A 23,655-nucleotide genomic window follows, 5' to 3' on the forward strand; every position below is an offset into this window, starting at 1 on the left:
GTGCTCAGGTCTAGGAGCCTATCTCTAAGCCCAGGCACTGTCACTGCTCCCTCTGAGCTTCAACACTGGACACATTTGGTGGTGGCTGCAACAGAAGAAGGACCACTGGGAGAGAGCTGTAGATGTAAGTGTAAGCTGTTGGGGAGCTGGGTAGTACACAAACACGTTCACTTTACCATGAATAATAAAGCTAACAATGTCTCTAAGACTTAAAGCCAGAGGCAGCCAAGTGACAAGCATTTCTGGCACTCACGTATTTCTCTTAGCAAGTTTCCTTCACAGGGCGTGAATTCTTGCACTCACATAAACACCATCCACATTTTCAAGCCTTTGCAGCTTAACAAAATGATGGGAAAAGGCCATGTGAGTCACAAGCAGAGTACTGCAAGAAAAAAAACAAAAAACGATCTTCCACTGTGAGTGTATAACAGAAAATATTACAAAATAATACTGTTTGCCACATAGCATGCGGAAGGGACAGAGGATAGATAGGCCCAGCCATGTTTTTCCCAGGTATCGGCAGATGTATGTGAGCACACAGCATTCTTTAAACTCCATGATCTCTTTGCTTGAGGCGAGTGGTAAAAGTGTGCAAAATAAAGTCTGAAAACGTACCCACCTCATTGTTTAAACACCAAAGTTATAAGCTAGCTCCATACAACGACCTAAACGTACGCATGACATACATATATGTGCACTTCCTTTAATGTCAAAAGATATGTGAAACTCTTCAGCTGGTCTTGTGATCCCAGAAGACATATGTAGGCAGGCGCTAGAGCCTAAATTGTTTTCTCCATGTGAAGGTACAGAAGGAAGGTGAGCAGAAGGGGTAGGGTAAATAAGTGTGCTGTGCCAAAGGTTTGGGATTTCAAATATATTAAGCAAGTGCACTAAATAGACAGGTGAGTGAAGGTGTTTCCTCCACCACTCTGTCACAAGACTAGCAAAGGTTGTAGGGAGATGATGAGCACTACACCAAAAGGTTTAGGAGTCCCAAGCATACTTGTTTCATCACATAAATTCAAAGACAAAGCATTGTTAAAGCCACAAGGTTCCCCCTTTATCAGCAACTAAACTTTTGGTTTTATTGGACTTATAGGTGAAAAGAGAGTTAAAAAAGAGGTCAGAAATAAAATTGCCTCTCAGATTCCAAAAACTTCAGGAGCCATTTGTGATGGCTGAACTAGTTGCTGAAGCATACTTATATAATAATGTGGCTATCTTTTTTCTATGTTGATTTAACCCTCTTTTGATTTATAAATATAAAGCAAAATCAACAGTTAAAAATGTACTGTATACTTGCAACTGTTTTCATGGTTTTAACCACTTACAGACCGAACCATTTTGCTGGTCAAAGACCAGACCACTTTTTGCGATTCGGCACTGCGTCGCTTTAACTGACAATTGCGCGGCCGTGCGACATGGTTTCCAAACAAAATTGGCATCCTTTTTTTTCCACAAATAGAGCTTTCTTTTGGTGGTATTTGATCACCCCTGCTGTTTTTATTTTTTGCGCTATAAACAAAAATAGAGCGACAATTTTGAAAAAAAAAACATTATTTTTTACTTTTTGTTATAATAAATATCCCCCAAAAATATATATAAAAATTTTTTTTCCCTCAGTTTAGGCCAATACGTATTCTTCTAAATACTTTTGGTAAAAAAAAAAAAAAAAAAACGCAATAAGCGATTGATTGGTTTGCGCAAAAGTTATAGCGTTTACAAAATAGGGATAGTTTTATGGCATTTTTATTAAATTTTTTATTATTTTTTTTTTTACTAGTAATGGCGGCGATCAGCGATTTTTATTGTGACTGCTACATTGCGGCGGATGCATCAGACATTATTGACACATTTTTGGGACCATTGTCATTTATACAGTAATCACTGCTATATAAATGCAGTGATTCCTGTGTAAATGACACGGGCAGTGAAGGGGTTAACCAGTGGGTGGAAGTGTAGGGGTAGTGTTCCTAGGGGTGTGTTACTAACTGTGGGGGGCTGGGCTTTCATTTAGTGAACACTGATCTCTGCTCCAATCACATGGAGCAGAGATCAGCGTCACTGGTTGCTAGGCAGAATGGGGAAATGCTGTTTACACGGCATTTCCTCCATTCAGCCGCCCCATGAGACAATCGCGGGTATGCCAGTGGCAATCGAGTCCGCGGGACCCGTGACTGGACTCAAGGGGGTCCCGACCGGCACGTGAGCGCGCAGCCGGCGGCGCGCTCGCGATGGCAGGGCAGCATTGAAGATTGGACGTACCTGTACGCCAATATGCCTGCCCGTGCCATTCTGCTGACGTACATCGGCGTGCGAGGGTCGGGAACCGGTTAAAGTAGAGTTTCACCCACTTTTGAGAGGTGGTCTTAAATGAAAGACCACCTCTCCACTGCTCATTTTTGGCTAGATAAAAAAACGTTTTTATTCTTCTAACTTACCTTTCTATGAAGTACAGCCTGTACTTCCGATCCATCTGGTCCGTGGCGCAGGATGTCATATCCTCTTCTTCAGCAAGCCCCCCTGATATCTTCTGGGGGGGCCATTCACAAAGCGATGCGTGACTCGCGAATGCACAGCAGGAAAACAGGCAGTGAAGCCGCAAGGCTCCATTGCCTGTTTTCCTTAATTAGAATGGCGGCGCCTGCACCTGATCAGATGGGCAGATCGGCCTGGGGGGGGGGGGGACATCGTGGGCTCCCTGGACAGGCAAGTGTCCTTATTAAAAAAGTCAGCAGCTATAGTGTTTGTAGCTGCTGACTTAAAAAAAAAAAGAAAAAAAAAAGAAACACTGCTAAAAAAAAAAAACAACAAATAAAAAAAACAAACAACGCTTTAACTAGATATTAGCCACTTGCTTACTGGGCACTTAAACACCTTCCTGCCCAGACCAATTTTCAGCTTTCGGTGCTCTCACACTTTGAATGACAATTACTCAGTCATGCAACACTGTACCCAAATGAATTTTGTGTCCTTTTTTTCCCACAAATAGAGCTTTCTTTTGGTGGTATTTGATCACCTCTGGGGTTTTTATTTTTTGCGCTATAAATGAAAAAAGACCGAAAATTTTGAAAAAAAACGCATATTTCTTTGTTTCTGTGACAGAATTATGCAAATTATTAATTTTTCTTCATAAATTTTGGCCACAATTTATACTGCTACATATCTTTGGTAAAAATAACCCAAATTAGTGGATATTATTTGGTCTTTGTGAAAGTTAGAGAGTCTACAAGGTGTAGTGCGAATCATACAAAATTGATCACATCTGATGTACTGGTGGACTATCTCGCTTCTTGTGACCCGAACAAGTCAGGAAAGTACAAATACCCCCCAAATGACCCCTTTTTGGAAAGTAGACATTCCAAGGTATTTAGTAAGAGGCATGGGGAGCTTTTTGATGTTGTCATTTTTTTCCCACAATTCTTTGCAAAATGAAGATTTTTCATTTTCTTTATTTTTCTCCACAAAATTTTCATTGTAATAGGTTATTTCTCTCACGTGGCATGTGTATACCACAAATGACACCCCCCAAAAAATTCTGCTACTCCTCCTGAGTATTACAATACCACATGTGTGGGACTTTTTCGCAGCCTGGCCACATAGAGAGGCTCAACATGCAGGGAGCGCCATCACGTGTTCTAGAAGCATAAATTACACATCTAACTTGTTGACTACCTATTACACTTTTGAAATACCAGGACAATGACACGTGACACTGATGACAGATGGCACTGATACGTGGCAATGATGACACTTATACGTGGCACTGATGACACGTGGCACTGATGACAGATGACACTAATATGTGGCACTGATGACACGTGGCACTAATACGTGGCACTGATGACACGTGGCACTAATACATGGCACTGATGACACGTGGCACTAATATGTGGCACTGATGACACGTGGCACTAATACGTGGCACTGATGACATGTGGCACTAATACGTGGCACTAATACGTGCCACCGGTGACAGATGGCACTAATACGTGGCACCAATGACGCGTGACACTGATGACAGATGGCACTGATAAGTGGCATTGATGACACGTGACACTGACAACAGATGGCACGTGACACTGACAGGTGGCACTGATGACAAATGGCACTGATACGTGGCACTGATGACAGATGGCACTAATACGTGGCACTGATGACAGATGGCACTATGTGGCACTAAACACGTGGCACTGATGACAGATGGCACTTATACGTGGCACTGATGACAGATGGCACTGGGGACAAATGGCACTGACAACAGGTGGCACTGGGGACAGATAGCACTGCGGGCAGGTGGCACTGGGGTGGGGTGGATTGCACTGGGGCGGATGGCACTGGGGCGGATGGCACTGGGGCAGGATGGCACTGGGGCAGGATGGCACTGGGGCGGTTGGCACTGGGGCGGATTGCAGTGGGGCGGATGGCACTGGGGCAGGATGGCACTGGGGCAGGATGGCACTGGGGGGGGCATGACACTGGGGGTGGGGGTGGCACTGGGGGAGGATGGCTCTGGGGGAGGATGGCACTTTTTTTTAAACTTTTTTTTTACTTTTTTTTTTTTTTTTCTTTTTTTCACTGACGGCTGCTGCAGCCGTTCTTCTCTCCCCTCTCACACGCTGTCTGTGTGAGGAGGGAGAGCGGCGCTGAGAGATGATCTCATATGTTTACATATGAGATCATCTCCCATTGGACACGCCGATCACGCTGTAAACGGCCGCTGTGATTGGCCGTTTACAGCGATCTGTGTTTGCCTGTCCCCGGGGGACACGGCAAACACAGAACTTCCGCGATGCGCGCCCGCGGCGGCGCGCATTGCGGAAGTAAACACCAGGCCGTCCAGGGACGGCCAGGCGAGGGAAGCCGCCCGCCCTAAGGCCGTCATTCGACTATAGGGCGGGCGGGAAGCGGTTAGTGTAGTTATAGTCCCTGTGCTGTTTATTTGCCTTACCTTGTAATCATGAGCTCACAAGTTGTGGCTACATTTTGTAAGCGTTATGACTGATCAACTTTTTTTTAGCCTTTTAAACTTATAGCCAATGGTAATATATTTTGCAGTGTGTTTGCATAGAGTCAATTTAAAGCATTCCCATTTCCCTTTTTTGTTCTTTAACGACAATGTTCCTTTTCAGTCAAAATTTTGCAGAGTAACCCTCCAGGCCTTGGAAAAATGTGCTCTCTTAATCACTTGCGGACTGGCTCACGCCAATGTAAGTCAGCAGAATGGCTCTCCTGCGCAAACTGATGTACCTGTACGTCAATCTGTAAAAGTAGGGTAGTGGGCGCTCGCACTGACTGCATGCCGTAGGAGCGTGCCCGCAGTCTATGTCCGACAGCGGCCCACGATTGTGGTGTGGAGAGGCCGAATCAGGAACTGCCTATGTAAACAAGGCATTTCCCTGTTCTGCCTAGTGACATGACAGGGATCTACTGCTCCCAGTGATCGGGAGCAGGGATCTCTCATGTTTCAGCAAGTCCATCCCCGCTACCTTTAGAACATGCTGAGGGGACACACTTAACCCCTTGATCGCCCCCTAGTGTTAACCCCTTCCCTGCCAGTGTCATTTTTACATTGATCATTTTTAAGTTTTTTTTAGCACTGATCAAAAAGTGTAATTTGGGGTCAGATTTGTCTGTCGCAATGTTCCAGTCACGTTAAAAATCACAGATCACCGCCATTACCAGTAAAAACCATAAAAAAAAAAAAAGTCCCTAAAATCGATTCCATAGTTTGTAGATGCGATAACTTCTGCCTATTTTGCATTTTTTTTTTTTACCAAAAATATGCAGAAGAATATATATCTGCCTAAACTGATGAATAATTTTTTTTTTTTTTTTTGGATATGTATTATACCAGAGAGTAAAAAAAATAGTTTTTTTTCAAAATTGTCACTCTTTTTGTGTTTATAGCGAAAAAAAAAAAAAAAAAGGAGGTGATCAAATACTCCCAAACGAAAGCTCCATTTGTGGGAAAAAAAGGACCTCAATTTTGTTTGGGTACAGCGTCGCATGACCGCGCAATTGGCAGTTAAAGCAATGCAGTGCCATATCGCAAATAATGCACTGGTCATTAAGGGGGCAAATTCTTCCGGGGCTGAAGTGGTTAAAATTAGGTGTTTTCATCTTTCCAATATGCGTTTGTTGTTTACAGCTTACTGTAAATTAAATCAAAGGAGGAGTACAGCCAAAGTCACCAGATCTCTGCTCAGGGAGCTGTGAGAACCGAGCAATTAGAGGTGTTTGATCGCTCAGTTCTCAGTGTTAGACCTGGCGGACCTGTTCCCCTAGATCTCATTTAATGATCACTGCTACCCAGATGTTCTTTTATATGAACATTAGTAATCTCTGCATTGTTTGAAAATGACAGGTCTAACAGAGCATCATTTCTAGTTGGGGCCTCTATGAACTGTACCAGAAAATTGTCTTGTAATAGATTTATACATTTCCACCCTTTTACGGTTTCAGCAGTGCCATTACGCTAGTCTATTTACAGTTACTTAAAATCCCCTATTATCACTGTTGCAGCCCTTTCTTTCTGTGCAAGGAGGTAAGTCTTAAACCTCCTCATTAACCACTTCCCGCAAAATTTTGTACCTGTACATCGTTTTGAGGAAGTAGTTGCACTGCAGTGATACCTGCAGCAGCTGCAGGCTTCACCCCTGTACTTTTTTTTTTTTTTTTTTTTTTTTTTTTAGAGCTGGCCGTTGGCTTTCAGGTGATAACAACCGATGTGGCTAAGAAGCCACTTTGTCGTTATCACAAGGAGCAAGAGGGGACATCCCCTCCCTCCTGCCGCTCCGCCTGGGTCTCCCGTTCTATCAGGAGGCCCAAGCGACCAGCTGGCACGTTCACTGGCTGCCCGGAGTCCCGAACACAGACGGAATCGGCTTAGATCGGGTCAACGATGTAGTAACCCAGACGTCACTTATGGCTCGGCTGCCAGCGGCGCAGATTTAAAAAAATTCCCAGTATTCTAAAACGCAGATTTTGGTGATTTGAATAATTTTAAGTGCAGTGGAGGGGGTTGCAGTCTTATAGACCCCAGATCCCTCCATAAAGAGTACCTCTCACTGCCACAGGGATGTTTACATTCTTTGTGGTGGCAATAAAAGTAATCAGATTTTTTTTAAAGGGCCAGTGTAAAAAATATAATTATCTTATTTATTTTAAGCACCCCTGTCCCCGTGCACCAAAAAATATGCATACGTAAGTCATGCCCACAAATTGTAAACAGTGTTCAAATCACACATGTGAGGTATCACCGCGATCGTCAGAGTGAGAGCATTAATTGCTAGCAAAAGACCTCCTCTAAACTGGTAACTATTAAAAATGTTTAACCACTTGCCGACTGGAACACGCAGATATGCTGCAACACAATGACTCCCCTGGGCGAAATCCCCATATGGGTACGTCCTACCCTTTATCGGCCACCAGAGGAGGAGCGCACACACCTGCTGCGCAGCGGGGAAACCGATGCGCATGGCGGGCGGGCACAAGCGCCAGCACGGGGATTTGTGTGTGAGCCATATCGTTTGTTCCTACTAAGTAGGAAAAACTATATAGCTTCTCTCCTAGTCAATCCCATCCCCATACAGTTAGAACATGCTGAGGCAACACCCCTTGCTCGCTCCCTAGTGTTTAACCCTTCCCCGCCAGTGACATTTGTATTTTTATAGCACCGATTGCTGTATAAACGCCAATGGCCCCAAAAAAGTGTCAAAAGTCTATCTGTCCACCGTAATATTGCTAAAAAATATATATATATATATATATATATATATTATATTATATATATCTCGCAACTCACTGCCATTACTAGTAAAAAAGTAAAAAAAAATGCCATCTTTCCCATAGTTTGCAGACGCCTATAACTTTTGCGCAAACCAATCAATATAAGCTTATTACGATTTTTTTTACCAAAAATATGTAGAAGAATATATATTGGCCTAAACTGATGAAGAAATGCGTTTTTGAAAAAAAAATTGGGGGATATTTATTATATCAAAAAGAAAAAAAAAATATTGTTTGTTTTTTCAAAATAGTCGCTATAAAAAAAAGGTAATTTGTTTATAGCGCAAAAAATAAAAACCGCAGGTGTGACCAAATCTCACCAAAAGAAAGCTCTATTTGTGCGGGAAAAAAGGACGCAAATTTAGTTTGGGTACAACGTCGAATGACCGCGCAAGTGTTAGTCAGTTAAAGCGATGCAGTGCCAAATTATAAAAAGTGCTCTGATCAGGAAGGGGGTAAAGTCTTCCGGGGCTGAAGTGGTTAAAGCATTGCCTGTGGAGATCTTTAAGTACCATAGTTTGTCACCATTCCACGAGTGTGCGCAATTTTAAACCGTAACATGTTGGGTATCTATTTATTCTACATAACATCATATTTCACAATATTCAAAAAAATTGGGCTAACTTTACTGTTCAGTTTCTTTTAAAAATTCAGTGAAGTGTCTTTTGTAAGACTGCTGCACAAATATAGTGTGGCATAAAATAGTGCAACGACCGCCATTTTATTCTCCAATGCTAAAAAAAAATATATCCATTTTTTTTTTGGGGGGGGGGGTCTAAGTAATTTTCTAGCAAAGAATATTGAGTTTAACTTGTAAGCAACAAATGCCAGAAATAAAGGTAGTGGAAATAGGAAACAGGGGGGTAGTGGGACATTATATGAAACACATCACTGGGGTAGAATGAATCAATCAATATTAGTAAGTACAATATTTATTAGTACAGATGAGCATAATGCAAGGTAATGTAATACTAGCTCAATAGGCAACATCCAAAATTATAATAAACATGATTGGTAAATTACATAATATTAAAATGAATAAAAGACCTAAGTGTGCAACGGAGAGATTGGATGCGTCACCAAAGGAAAGTGAATGATTCAAAAAAAGGGGGTGAGGGGTGCCCACCACAGAACCAGTGAAAAAAACACTACAAGTTAGATTACCTGGGACTTGAGATAAACCATATGGTCCAGGGTAGTGTATAAGTGTAACAGGAAACCGTTAGTGGTCAAAGTGTATACTCCATCAAGGAATGGTGATGAATGGCAGCCAGCCCACCAGCAGAGCCTCACCAATGTCACGCTACGTGCTTGGTAGAGAGGAGGCGACCATGTCCGAGCGAATAATGCTCGTAAATAGGCACCTAAACCCTCCCTTGTGATGCAAGCAGATGGAGAAAACATCACGTCAGCACGCAGCGTCAAGAATGACATCACTAATGTGGCGTGTTGTACTGTGGAGTGCCTTTAATCGTTAATAATATTATCAATGATTTTTAACCTAGATTCTACCCATAGGTAAGAGTGTTGGGACTAGGTATTTTGTTCCCTCTCTTCCTGTTTTAGTAACTATTATTTTTGATTAATTTACATTTTATTATAGATATATCCAGTGCACAGCTGCTCCAGATGAGTAGAAATTATCCACAAAACACAAGCTTTTACTGATGCTATGTTCACAGCAATCATGCGTCTACCATGGGTTTTTACTTGTTTGAATCATGAATTAATTATATATTAGTGGGGGAATCCCATGCTGTTTTTATCAATGAACTTTTATGTGTATTGCCGGACCGACAATTCATTATAGCTGCGAGTAGTTTTAAATTAATTTTTTTCCTTTAGAAAGGTAATTTTGCTGTCAGACTGTTCTAAACATGGGACAGATGCACTATTTTACAAGCATACTATAGACACCCCCCAGGTATGAAATTTAAAGGAATAATTACACTTTTATGTTTCACTTTATGCATTATTAAAATCGCTGCTCCCGAAAAAAAAACTTTAGTTTTTAAAACTTTTTTGTTGCATTGATACATGTCCCCTGGGGCAGGACCCAGGCCCCCAAACACTTAAGACAATACCATGCATATAAGCCTTTTAACCACTTGAGACCCGCGCTATAGCCGAATGACGGCTACAGCGCGGATCTCCTTTGCCGGGACTACGTCTATTGACGTAGTCCCATGCACGAGCGGCCTGCGCGCCCCGAGGGGCGCGCTCTGTGATCGGCGAGTCTATGAGACTCGCCTGATCACCGATCCGTGCAAGGGGTCGATCCCGTCCCCTTATCACGTGATCAGCTGTCAGCCAATGACAGCTGATCATGTGATATAACGGAGCCGGTAATCGGCTATTATTCCTCCTCGCGCTGACAGCGCGAGGAGAAAAAAAAAAGCCGATCACCGGCGGCCGTGATCGGGACATCAATCCCGATCACAGCCAGCCCTGCCAGTGCCCACCTGCCCCCTCATAACTATACATAATAAAAAATTAGTGGCCCCCGTCAGTGCCACCCAGCAGTGCCCACAGTGCCACCCAGCAGTGCCCACAGTGCCCACAATCTGCCTCAACAAAGGTGCTGCACCCCAGTGCCACACATCCGTGCCCATCAGTGTCATCTACCAGTGCCCATCAGTGCCGCCCATCAGTGCCCATCAGTCCCATCTATCAGTGGTACCTATCAGTGCCCATCCGTGCCACCCATCCGTGCCATCTTATCCGTGCCCATCTTTGCCCATCAGTGCTGCCTTATCTGTGCCTATTAGTGCCGCCTTAACTATGCCTAACAGTGCCCACCAGTGCAGCCTATCAGTGCCCACCAATGCAGCCCATCAGTGCCCACCAGTGCAGCCTATCAGTGCCGCCTCATCAGCGCACTTCAATGAAGGAGAAAAATTACCTGTTTGCAAAATTTTATAACAAACTATTAAACATGTTTTTTTTTTTTGCATCTTTTTTTGTTTGTTCAGCAAAAAATAAAACTCCCAGCTGTGATTAAATACCACCAAAAGAAAGCTCTATTTCTGGGAAAAAAATGATAAAAATTTCATTTGGGTACAGTGTTGTATGCCTGCGCAATTGTCATTCAAAGTGCATCAGCGCTGAAAGCTGAAAATTGGTCTGGGACAGAGGGGGGTTTAAGTGCCCAGTAAGCAAGTGGTTAAATTAGCACTTTTGATTTTTCATGTTCATGTCCCATCGAACGGGGGGGGGGGGGGGGGGCCCATCCCTAGTGCTGACAAGAAAACAATCATCCCAGAAGAAGGCCAGGAGATATTGGTTGGAGATGTAAGGGTCAGCAATCTCACAAACAAGTGCTTTGTGGAAATGCTACCACCAGATGACTGCTGATATGCCCTCTATGACTGCTGCTATGAAACAAAGGAGAACAAGAAAGAGGAGCTAATCTTTATATTCTGGGCACCCGATTGTGCTCCATTGAAAAGCAAAATGGTATATGCCAGTTCTAAAGATGCAATCAAGAAGAAATTTACAGGCATCAAACATGAATATCAGGTAAAATGCTTTACTGTAACAAAGGATTGTAGTTGCATTGCTGAAAACATTAGCAACATTAGTGCAACCTCTGTGGAAGGATTCCCCTTGTGAAGACCTCATTGCCTCCTCTCCCAGTGTCTGTGTCACTTCATAAAGGGGCTTCCATGTAACCATATTCCCCCCGACAGTGTCTCCTGCTCTCAGTCCCTAAAAGCTTTCTTGAAGGCAGCCTTCTAGAAGACATTTACCTGCATACATGAATCCACAGTATATTGTTTTTTGAAAGTTATTTATTTTGATTTACAGAGGTAGCCTTTTTTCTAGACACATCTTCTGTCGCTTTTTATTCTGTGCTTGTCGAGTTATTTTGTCAAATGTAGCCTGGCGTTTATTCCACACTCCCACATTCCTGTATTTACAAGACAATTCGGCTTTGTTGACAAAAAATGATATTTGGATCAAACTGCTGCCCTTAGGACTTTGCGGCTAATCATTATATTTTTCCTTTTATTTAAAGATGGCTTCATTGTTGTTCATTGTTTTTCAACATTGGTTTTTGGTAAAAAAAAATAAAAATAAAATAAATAAATAAATAAATAAATCGCAATAAGTGTATATTGATTGGTTTGCGCAAAAGTTATAGTGTCTACAAACTATGGGATAGATTTATGGAAATTTTTTCTTTTATACTAGTAATGGCGGTGATCAGTGATTTTTGGTGGTACTGCGACATTGTGGCAGACAGACTGGACACTTTTGACACATTTTTGGGACCACTGACATTTATACAGCGATCGGTGCTATAAAAATGCACTCATTACTGTGTAAATGTCACTGTCAGGGAAGGGGTTAACACCAGGGGCTTTCCTTCATTTGTGTTTCTAACCGTTGGGGGGGGGGGGGGGGGGTTGGGGGTGCAACTGACTAGAGGGGGAGACATATTGTTGTTCCTAGCTGGTAGGAGCAGACGATCTGTCTCTTCTCACAGAACAGCCATTTGTGCGTTTACACACATGTACCTGTTCTGGCTCTCTTGCCCACGATCGCGCATGACTGGCTGTCATCGCGACCGTGCGAATCGGTTCCCCCACCATGCAGCGTGCCTGCTATAGGCATTTAAACAGCCAATGTATAGCTACGATGGTTCACGGGACCATGCGGACCTGCCGCTGTATAATGACGCCGGCTGGTCGGCAAGCTGTTAAATACTCCTCCAGCCTTCCCATATACCTTTCCCTCAGCACAGCAGACCCCCTTCTATTTAGGCGCAAACTATTTTTAGCATATAGGTTGTACCCCCCTCTTACACCAAGTCTTTAGCCATGGATTCAGTTATATAATCTCCCAGTCTTTCCTGAGTTGCTTATGGCACAGGCAATATTCAAGAGAATATCACCTTGGAGGTCCTTCCCTTCAACTTGCAGCCTAGCTCTTTAAATTGATTCTTAAGGAGCCTCCATCTTCCATGTATTCTGTCACTGGTTCCAATGTGGACTAAGACAGCCGGTGTCATGCCAAGCTCCTTCCAGTAATTTATCAACCTTTTTCGCCACATGCTGAACTTGGTACCAGGCAAACAGCAAATCTTTTGGTTGAGGAAATCCTGATGACAAATTATTCTGTCAGCCCTTTAGACTATAGAGTCCCCTATTACTGTAAACTGTCTAGGCCTGCCTGCACTACTATCACCACCCCTACTATATGGGCTGCTCTCCCAAGCTGTTAGGGGTGGCAGTGACATTTAGGGTAGCCACCTGAGTTTGCCACCCCCACATCTTCACCCAACTTGGCAAATTTGCTTGGGGGACTGGCCTTCCTTTTTTGTGAGTGCCTTCCACTCCCTTTAACTGCATTAACTCTACTTCCTACTGATATTCTAGACTGACCCATCCACACTCCACATCGAGCCCCATTAACCACATGCTCAGTAAGCAAAAGACTCCTTTCGAGGTTGCCTGTTCCACTAAGTGTTGCAATTTGCTTATCCAAATCTCCATTTGTAGCAGTGGTATTCATCCTGGAGCGGTTACTTCATTATATACATGCACTCATTATCCTAGTTACAATATTATAATTACTTGCAGGAAATTTAATATGTTGCTTAGAAGACTCCTGTGTTCATCTCCTGTTTTCAACTTCTGCTTTTTAACTTGCTACTTGGTTAAATTTCCACTTTGTGAAAGTTCCAGCAAGCAAAATGAGAGAATGAGTTCCAGCAATGTGTGACATTGTACTTTTCTTTATACCTTCTACTAGTCTTGTGACAGGAGGATGAAAGTATGATCTCTACCATACTATATTTTTATTCCATTTTGGGAATAATTACACAGGCCAAAAGGATCAATTAAAAAATATTTTCACAAGTAGATTAGTGCACATATGTGTATCAACCATGTGTTTAGCTGTTAGCTGGAGTTTCGCTTTAATAACTGCAGAATGACTGCCATTGAATCAAGCACCATCTACTGGTTATGTCTGTGTATGGTTACAAGCAGCTGTATGTAGACACGAGCCACACAATCCACAAGGGGGCACCATTGTAGCATTTAAACACTAAGGAGATACCGAGACACTCGTAAGAAATTGTGGAGGGGGTGGGGGAAGAAGCGGGGAGGGTGGGTGGTCAGCAGACTACACAGGGTTCCCTTTCCTCTGGGGCAGCAGCATAAGCTGAGTGAGCCGGGTTTGGCAAGGCAGTTAGCAGACAGGAGCCACTGATGGGTAGATTGGTGCATGCTTGGGCTTGGTGAAGGAACATACAGAAACTATGGCAGCTCAGTGAAATGAGGACACAAAGAATCGACCCTACCCCACATCCCACCATTTCTGCATAGACTGAAACACCAACAAGCTGTTGCTCATTCATCTATAAAGTTTATACAGGGAGGCTACATTGTGAAAACTAAAGAACAAAGTTAATTTAAAGGTGGACCCTAAATTGTTGCTACGGGCAACAAATTGTTTTCAAAACAAAGCCTCTAGGACTGGTCTAAAACAACTAATGAAGCTCTTAAAAGTAGACTAGATGTGGAGGGAAACAGCATCATTGTTCATCTTCTCCAGGCATCATGATGAGTACCAACAAGCACTAAAACACAAGCACAACGCTAAATGTACCTACAAATGAAGATTAAAATATGCAGGATCTAATTCTGACAGAGCCTTTAAGAATATGGGATACAGAGTGATTTTTCCTCTTTTAAAGCTGAACTCCAGGTAGGTGTAAAACAAAGATTAAGGCCTCTTGCACACGGGAGTAAAAATGCCATGTGTTTTACCAATTTGAAATGAGATGTATTGTTGTCTACAGATCAATACACACAGCTGAGTAAAGCTCAGTAATACAGCGTTGAGTACGGAGCTATAAAACAATTGCCTGCAGGTTTAGAACAATGTTTTTAGAAACTTCCACCCCACCCCACCCTTAGTAAGCATTTGGAGGCAACAATGCAATAAAGGTCACATAAAATACTTCTCTCCTTACAACAGGTGTCCCATGATGCAATGCATTCACCTGGAAGCTAAGAGTGAAAAGTGAGCATGATCCCGGTGTTCAGCTTTAAAGAACATTGCTTTACTATGTAATTGATTTTTTAACTTAAGGTTAATTCTGCAGCATCCACATCAAATCTGCAGGATCCATCAAACATTGAAAGAGAGGATTGCCACTATGGAGTACAGTACAGGTCACGGGCAAATTTTAAAGTTACATAGCCTTGTACCTTCAAGTGAATGGAAACTGGAAAGCTTTTGAAGAAACATCCACTGGATTCCTCCTTTATAGCCCTACCCTACTCCATGAGTCCTCAGTTTTGTAGCAAGCAATGCAAGGTAACCAAGGAACAGAAGAGAGAGTGGACTGTGCCCTGTACTGGACTCCAAGATATATGGAATTTACAAGTCAAAATTCCTCTTAACTTAATTGTACAGTACAGAACACGGGCAATGTAGTCATAGACCCTGGGACACTGTCAAGAAACAAATTAGAAGGGTGGCAAACAACTAGACAAACAGAACTGTGCCAATAGGTCTGACAGAAATCTGTATCCACAAAAGATTGGACATCCACCAGGTGGTGGCCTTACACAGCTGGGTTACAGAGGCTTCGTACAGGAAACTGCCTAGGAAGCTCCCACTAACCTGGCGAAATGGGTGTGTAAAAGCTCAGGAGAATATTTGTCATTTAGTGTAAGCTCTTTCGATCAGATTTATTATCAAATGAATAATGGTAGACTTGAAGTGTCCCTTGCATGATGATTTTGAGAACAGAACAAATAGGGGATTACATAGTTACATAGTCAGGTTGAAAAAAAAAAAAAAAGACACTAGTCCATCTAGTTCAACCATAATAATAAAAAATAAAAAATAAAAAAAATCATACAATCCAATATACCCACATTTGATCTAGAGGAAGACGAAAAAGCCCCCAGAGGGATCCGATTTGCTACAGCAGGGGAAAAAATTCCTTCCTGATCCCAGAGAGGCAATCGGATTTTCCCTGGATCAACTTTACCTACAAATGTTAGTATCCAGTTATATTATGTAATTTAGGAAATAATCCAGGCCTTTCTTAAAGCAATCTACTGAGCTGGCAAGAACCACCTCAGGAGGGAGTCTATTCCACATTTTCACAGCTCTTACAGTGAAGAAACCTTTCCGTATTTGGAGATGAAATCTCTTTTTCTTTAGACGTAAAGAGTGCCTCTTTGTCCTCAGTGTTGACCATAAAGTGAATAACTCAACACCAAGTTCACTATATTGACCCCTTATATATTTATACATGACAATATCTCTCCCCTTAATCTCCTCTTCTCAAGAGTGAATAAATTCAGTTCGTCTAAAGCCCCGTACAGACGAGAGGACTTATGTCCGACAGACTTCCGAAGGAGTTCTGCCGGAGTTCTGCCGGAGTTCCGACAGAGTTCTGACGGACTTTTCGACTGAGCGGACTTGGCCACACACAATCACACCAAACTCCGACGGATTCGAACGTGATGACGTATGACTGGACTCGAATAAGGAAGTTCATAGCCAGTAGCCAATAGCTGCCCTAGCGTCGGTTTTAGTCCGTCGGAATAGCATACAAACGAGCGAATTTATCGGTAGGAACTGGGTCCGGCGGAGTTCCGTCGGAAAAATTTGAAGCATGTTCCATTTTCTAAAGTCCGTCAGACTTTTGCGAATCAAAAATCCGTTGCAGCCCACACACGATCGAATAGTCTGACGGAATCATTCCGTCGGACTTTGGATGTTGAAAAGTCTGCTCGTGTGTACGGGGCTTAAGCTTTCCCCATAGCTGAGCTCCTCCATGCATCTTATCAGTTTGGTTGCCCTTCTCTGCACTTTCTCCGATTTCCCGATATCCTTTTTGAGAACTGGTGCCCAAAACTGAACTGCATATTCCAGATGAGGTCTTACTATTGATTTGTACAGGTGAAAAATTCTCTCACTCTCTCTGGAGTCCATACCTCTCAATACAAGAAAGGACTTTGCTTGCTTTGGAAACCGCAGTTTGGCATTGCATGCTATTATTGAGCTTATGATCTACCAAAACCCCCAGATCCTTCTCCACCATTGATTCCCCCAGATGTACTCCCCCTAGTATGTATGATGCATGCAGTGCTTAACTTTACATTTATCAACATTAAATCTCATCTGCCACATAGTCGCCCAATTAGACAGTGCATTGAGTTCGGCTTGTAAATTGGAGACATCCTGTTAGGACGTTATTCCACTGCATAGCTTAGTGTCATCTGCAAAGACAGAAATTTTACTTTTAATTCCAGATCCAATATAATTTATAAAGATATTAAAAAGTAAGGGTCCCAGCGCTGAACCTTGGGGTACACCACTGATAACCTTAGATCATTCAGAGCAAGAATCATTAACCACTACTCTCTGAATTCTGTCTTTTAAGCCAGTTTTCTATCCATTTACAAACTGATATTTCCAAGCCTGTAGACTTTACCTTACACATGAGCCGTGTGTTAGTAACTGTGTCAAACGCTTTTGCAAAATCCAAGTATACCACATCCACCAGGAATCCTCCTGTCTGACCAAAGCTGCAGCTTTGAGGTAGATACAAATGGCTCTCGACTACATCCAGGCAATGAAGAGAGGATTTCTTTCTATTTTTTGGAGCAGGGCATAAGGATGGTAGGGATATACCTTCATTGAGGTTGAAGAATGATACCACCCTGAGAAGAAACCTGGTCTTTTGTGAAGTATGAGGAATAGCTCCTTACAGCAGAAAGCCACCAAAAAAGACATACATCTGACAGACAGGATAGCAGGCAAAAAGTCTAATTTGCAGAAGAGGTTATCTAAGGGAATATTACTAGGTTCAAAAGGTGGCAGAAAGAATCAAATTGAGATCCCAAGAAAGCACAGGGTGTTGTAAAACAGGCTTAAAGCAGAGTTCCACCGACATTTATACATTGTTTTGTTTGAAAACATTTCTTAAGCTCAGAACATTCACTTCTAACACTCACTTGTTTGTTAAAATCTGTCCCGAGATGTCCACTTTACTATAAAAAAAATAGTTATATTCTGTTCTCCTGGCCATTTTCATTTTGCTTGTGGGCATGTGAAGCCCACAAGCATACAGTTCCGGGCAGCTGAGAGACCAGCATGAACCGCCCGTTCTTGCGCATGCGCAGTATGACAGGCTCACATCGCCACAAAGTTCTCAAGTTGCTATCACAGCAGACGGTGGAAGCGCCCGCCCCGTTGTGATGGCAACAAAGCCCTCGGTGCTGCCCACTGACTCCTGGGAAATGACGAAAACACATCTCCCAGGAGTAGTAGCAAGCAGAGGCGCTGAGGGAAGCGACATCAGGAGCCGCGGTGAGGAAGGGGAAGATTTGAAGGGATCCCATAGCAACAGGGATTAAAAGGCAAGTAAAAGAAAAAAAAAATTCTCCAAATGTCATTAGTTATATCATTTGCTGCACAGTAATGTAAAAAAACTTTTTATGGGTGGAACTCCGCTTTAAAGCCAAACATACAGTACCAAGATACACAGAAATCTTTTTACAAGGGAGAGCTAAGCCAGAGGTCTTTCAAAGAGAATTGACAAGGCCAACTTTAAGGCTGCACGACTATTGGTACCCCCTTGGTGGTCGCCGTAAACCACTGGCAAGGAATTGTCTGATTGCACCCTGATTGGGTGTTCTCGCAGAAGGTAGCTCCAGGGTTGCAGAGCTTGGCTTCCACAGGAGATCATGTTTACAGGACCGTGAGGGAATGGAAAACTCATAACCAGCCTCAAAGACTGGCATCTCTCATTGTCACCTTCCAATGCTAGAGAAGAGAAAATTTCCTATTGTTAGGGATGGGCTTGAGAGCCACCAAGTTAAGAAATTTCTTGCTTGTTCCAGGTCGACAAGATGGGTTGGATAGACCAAGGGATAGTACAACAAACAAATTGATTGTCTGCCACTGCAAAGTGCATGAAGTGGAGCTCAAGTGGATAAATGGGAACATGCAGACAGGTATCTTGGATGTCTATGGATGCCATGTATTCTCCTTGTTTCAGAGAGGCAATTACTGACCTGCGCAAAATTTTGGGATTTGAGCATATTTGTTAAGTTCAGAAAAGGATGAATAGCCCCACTGAGCCTTGGTACCGTGAACAGGTTTGAATAAAATCCTTTGAGCCTGTCTCGTGGGGGATTTGGCACAACTGCTCCTTGGGACAAGAGTGTGTTAAGGGCATTTTACATATTTGACTATCCTTGAACATTTGTTTGTTGATTTTGAATAAAGCAGAGAAGCAGAGAGAGGGTAGAGTTTTAAACTCTATTTTGTACCCTCTTAAACCAGATGGAACTAACAGTTCTGGGATGTCTACGGCCCAGAGAAAGGCAAACTGTAACAGATGTCTTAGGCGTGAGATAACACATGGTTGGCTTTGCAGCCCAAGTCTTACACTGAAAGGAAAGGCTAAACATAAGTTTGAAAATTGAAACCTAAGTAGAGTGATTGTCTGCTCCTATGGCTCCTGGGAAGGGGGGTTTTGGGATCATCTGCTTTGGAAGTAAAACCTTCTCTCGTAATATTTTTAACCACTTGCTAACCAGCCGCTGCGGCACTGCGGCAGGTCGGCACAATCCCACAAATCGCTGTAGGTTTACGGGGGGGCCCGATGAGCGATGGCCGGCGGTCTCCATGTCTGCCGGGCACGAGAGGAGAAACAGATGGTCTGTTCCTACTAAGAAGGAACAGCTACCTGTCTCCTCCCTCTATTGAGTCACATCCCCCTATAGTTAGAATCACTCCCTAGAACACACATTTAACCCCTTGATCGCCCCCTAGTGTTAACCTCTTCCCCGCCAGTAACATTTATACAGTAATTAGTGGCTATTTTTTTAGCTCTGATCACTGTATAAATGTCAATGTTTTCAAAAACGTTTCCCAAAAGTGTCCTGTCTGCCACAATGTCATAGTCCCGCAAAAAAAAAAAAAAAAAAACGCTGATCGCTGCCGTTACTAGCAAGAAATAAAACAATAATAAAAATGCCATAAATCTATCCCCTATTTTGTAGATGCTATAACATTTGCGCAAACCAATCAATATATGCCTATTGTGACTTTTAAAACAAAAATATGTAGAACAGTATATATCAGCCTAAACTGATGAAGAAATTTGTTTTTTTACATTTATTTTTTTTGGATATGTATTATAGAAAAAAAAAATTTAGTTCAATGTCGCATGACAGCGCAATTGTCAGTTAAAGTGACGCAGTGCCATGTCGCAAAAAATGGCCTGGTCATTAAGTGGGAAATTCTTCCAGTCCTTAAGTGGTTACTTAATTGGTCAGGCCCTTCCTTAAACAGGATGTTTTCCCTGAAAAGGCATACACGTGGGGCATTTTTTAAAAGGTAGTTTCAGTTGTCCAGACTTTTAATCACAAGATTCCTGCAGATGTGACTGGAGGTTAGGGCCATTCTAAAAATGTATCTCATGACATGTTTTAGGGAATCCACAAAAAATGAATTAAAAAAATAAAATAATAATAATAATTGCTGTAATTGCCATGTTGGTTGTTCATTGCCTTAGTCCAGTTACCTGCAATTTGACATACTGAATTTGCAGAGTTTAGTAAAGATTGTGGAAGGTATGAAAATCCTTTCTGGAGTGATCCATTCGACATAGATTGCACATATCGTCTATATGTTCATTAACAGGGAATGTCTTAAAAGATTTTGTAAATCTCTTGGTACCGAAAGGATAGGAGGCATTGCGTTTTTGAGCCCTGGGCAAAGATGGCTGTATCAAAGCCATTATTTGTCCAAGGAACTGTGCCACAGATGCCGAAAACTATGCTTTTGTAAGATAGGTCACATATTGCACACCTGAAATGAAGCTAGAATCGGATGCAGAGACCGGTGTTACAGCCAGCTCCTGCCCGGAGCAAGGGGTGCATTATCACCCAGATTAAGTGCTGTGCAGGACTTCAGCAGAGTAAACGTTTGCCTACAGTTTGCAATGGCTCCCTTTCACTTGATCTCCACCATAGCTACGTGTGAGGGTATTCCTCTGTGGGAAAGTCACAGAGTAGGGTGCAGATTATAGGGTAAGCTTGTCCAGGAAGAGAACACAGCAAGCTGGTTGTAGGCCATCCTACAATCCTTATGGCAAAAGAGCGGGAGGAAGCAGCGGAGTACCATATGAGGTCTCTAGCTATAAGTGTTAGCAAAGTCTGCGACCTGTGAAGTGATGTAACACCTGGTCATTCACCTAAGACTAAGCTCTGAGTGGTTGAGTTTTAGCACCAAATCTGAAATGTTTACACTGTAGTGGATAAAATTCAAACATAGCCCTGGTTATTTACAGTAACAATCAGAATCATACAAGGTGACCCTGTCTTACCTGTCCACGATGGTGGATTGTATAATAAGTCTAGGCTTCGCCTGTCTTGGTGGGCAAACCCCTGAAGAGGTCTTCAAATACTGGGGTTCAATAAGGATGAACCAGAACCCTGAACCTGCATAGCACCCTGCGGCTGATTACACGCATTGCACTATACATTACAGGCCATCCACACAGTATTGGGTCTGAGTAAGGCTCCCAAGGTTTACCGAGGTTGCGCCGAGCCAGATGCGCTGCTTCTATTTGTGGTATTAGAAGACAGTGAGGAGCTGATTGAAGAATTCAAAGATAAAATAAACTCGTTGGGCTAAAGCTGGTCTTTTCAAACCGATTTACCATCCACGTATGGCCAGCTTAAGAGTGGTTTCTTCATTAAGAAGAAGAGGTCCATCATCTTAGCACAATAATACAAAACTGAGGACTCCTAGAGTGGGGTAGGGTTATAGGGAAGGCACCCCAGTGAGCATGTTTTCAAAGGCATGTTAGTGCTCAATCACCTGAAGGTACAAACCTATAACTCAGGGTCTATGAATAATTTGCCTTTGTGCTGTACTGTACGATTAAGATAATCAGTGTTTGGTTAAGCAATCTTTTATGGAAAAAGGTACAAGTACCTTGCATGCACAGTGGCTGCTGATTCAATCTAAATGATTCCACAGCTGCCAGGGCCAGAATGAGGCCTGTTGCCTCTGACAAAAATGGAGGCCCATTTTCCATCGATGATCTCACAGGAAACACCGGACATGGACTTGGACAATAGTCCAGTGGACCGTTCCCAAAGTTTCTTTTCAAGCCCTGGAATTTCCATGTGACAGTCTGGCAGATGTGACAGAATGGGTGGAATTAAAAGATTTGCAACAGATGAGGGCAGAAAAACACAATTAAGCCGACAATTCATGGTGAGTGGTCATCACTCCGGGGATGCTTTTGTGACCTCTATAGAATTGAATGCGAAATCCATTCCTGTCATACGATGCATCAATGGCCTACCGTTATCTAAACAGGGCATCTGACAATTTAATCTGCTCTTTACGGACTTAGAGATGGAAAAAGGCAGTTAAGCAAGTTAAACGAGGTGGCAATAAACTGGTGTTCATTGGCTTTTCAGCAGGATTAGTCAATAAAGTCATGGAATTGGAAGAAGAGTTAACAGGCAGCTGTGATAACACAATGACCATGCTCATCAAAGAGTATGTAGAAGTTCACTGATCCAATTCATGATCCGGAGCTGTCAACTTCCATTCATAACAAAACTGAGACACACTGAACTCATATCTGGGCCTTGGAAGGAAACCCAATAATGACAGGACATCAACTGAAATTATGTTTTTCTGTACTGTGTATCATAAACATTTATTTTTGTATACAAAAAATCCTGTTTTCATGCTCGGTTACATCTCAGTGCTACTGATGTCCTGCAGTTTCTTTTCAGCCACTTCCTTTCTACATGTGCTCCAGTGATGGTTGCATGGCATTTCTCTGGGTGGGTTTACCAATGTCGACAACAGTGAACCATACTCAAAGTGTAATGAAATGGACACTTGTAGTCTCCATTTGAAGCACACGAGACAAGGTGACAATACAGGAGAACAATTGAGACAATAAAAGATTGTTGCCACCTTATAATAGGAAGTGTCTGAACAAGAACCTTCTTGGCAGGATTACAAAGAATCAGTTTAATGAAAGCTCCAGTTTTAAATTGAAGGCGCATGACTTTTCAAATGACGGTAACATGTTAAAGTTTCAATGAAATTTTAGAGATTGGGTTTACCTCTACTTTAATGGGGACCTCTCAGGGACTGTGGGACTGTAGGAAACAACAGGTTGTCCATTGCTATACTGAGGGCTTGCTTTTAACAGATGTCATGAATTATAACAGGCCAACCTTGTTATAAAATGTTACTTTTTTTTCCCATCAGTAGAATATTTCCATATGTCTGTGTTCCATCTCATAACATAAATTGATACACAATATACAGGCACATGTCCGGTACCTCATATACCACGAAGAAGACTTCACTATATAAAACAATTTGTCACGAACCTCTCTCATGTCCCTGATCACCATCTTATACAAGGTAACAAAGACAGACCGAAGAATGTTTAACTCTGCTTTCCTATGAGATTAGAAGCAGTAGTAGAGCTATGGTCCAAATGTCATAACAAATATATTCAGTACAACTGTCATTCGTTAAATCATAGCAGTGTACTGCTTTTGCTAAATTTTGATTTGTGTTACTTTGCATTTACATTACATCCTAGCAGCTAGAGTGTGCAAATGCTTCTTCAGTAAGAGGGTAACAATGCTGCTTCCCCTCTATATAAATGGATGCATTGTCACACTTTGCGCCATGCTGCTCCTGGGACTAGGACTACAGCAGGATGCATTCATGTCACACTGAGTGTGGCCAGTACTGCTATTGACGTGCCCTAGCAGGACACTCCATTGATGGTCAAGCCTATGCCCCACCCAGCCACTGTCTGACTGA

General features: G+C 42.6%; 1 protein-coding gene and 1 pseudogene across 10 annotated transcripts in view; one reads left to right on the forward strand and one right to left on the reverse strand.

Moving 5' to 3' along the window:
- Positions 1-23,655, reverse strand: part of C2CD5 (C2 calcium dependent domain containing 5) — a 159,735-nt gene that overhangs the window by 69,709 nt on the left and 66,371 nt on the right. The gene's annotated exons all lie outside the window — the stretch shown is intronic.
- Positions 11,014-11,403, forward strand: LOC143964354 (cofilin-1 pseudogene; annotated as a pseudogene).

Source organism: Lithobates pipiens, unplaced genomic scaffold (assembly GCF_037356315.1).
Source record: "Lithobates pipiens isolate NorthernLeopardFrog02 unplaced genomic scaffold, aLitPip1_a1.2 Scaffold_8, whole genome shotgun sequence".
Classification (NCBI taxonomy): domain Eukaryota; kingdom Metazoa; phylum Chordata; class Amphibia; order Anura; family Ranidae; genus Lithobates; species Lithobates pipiens.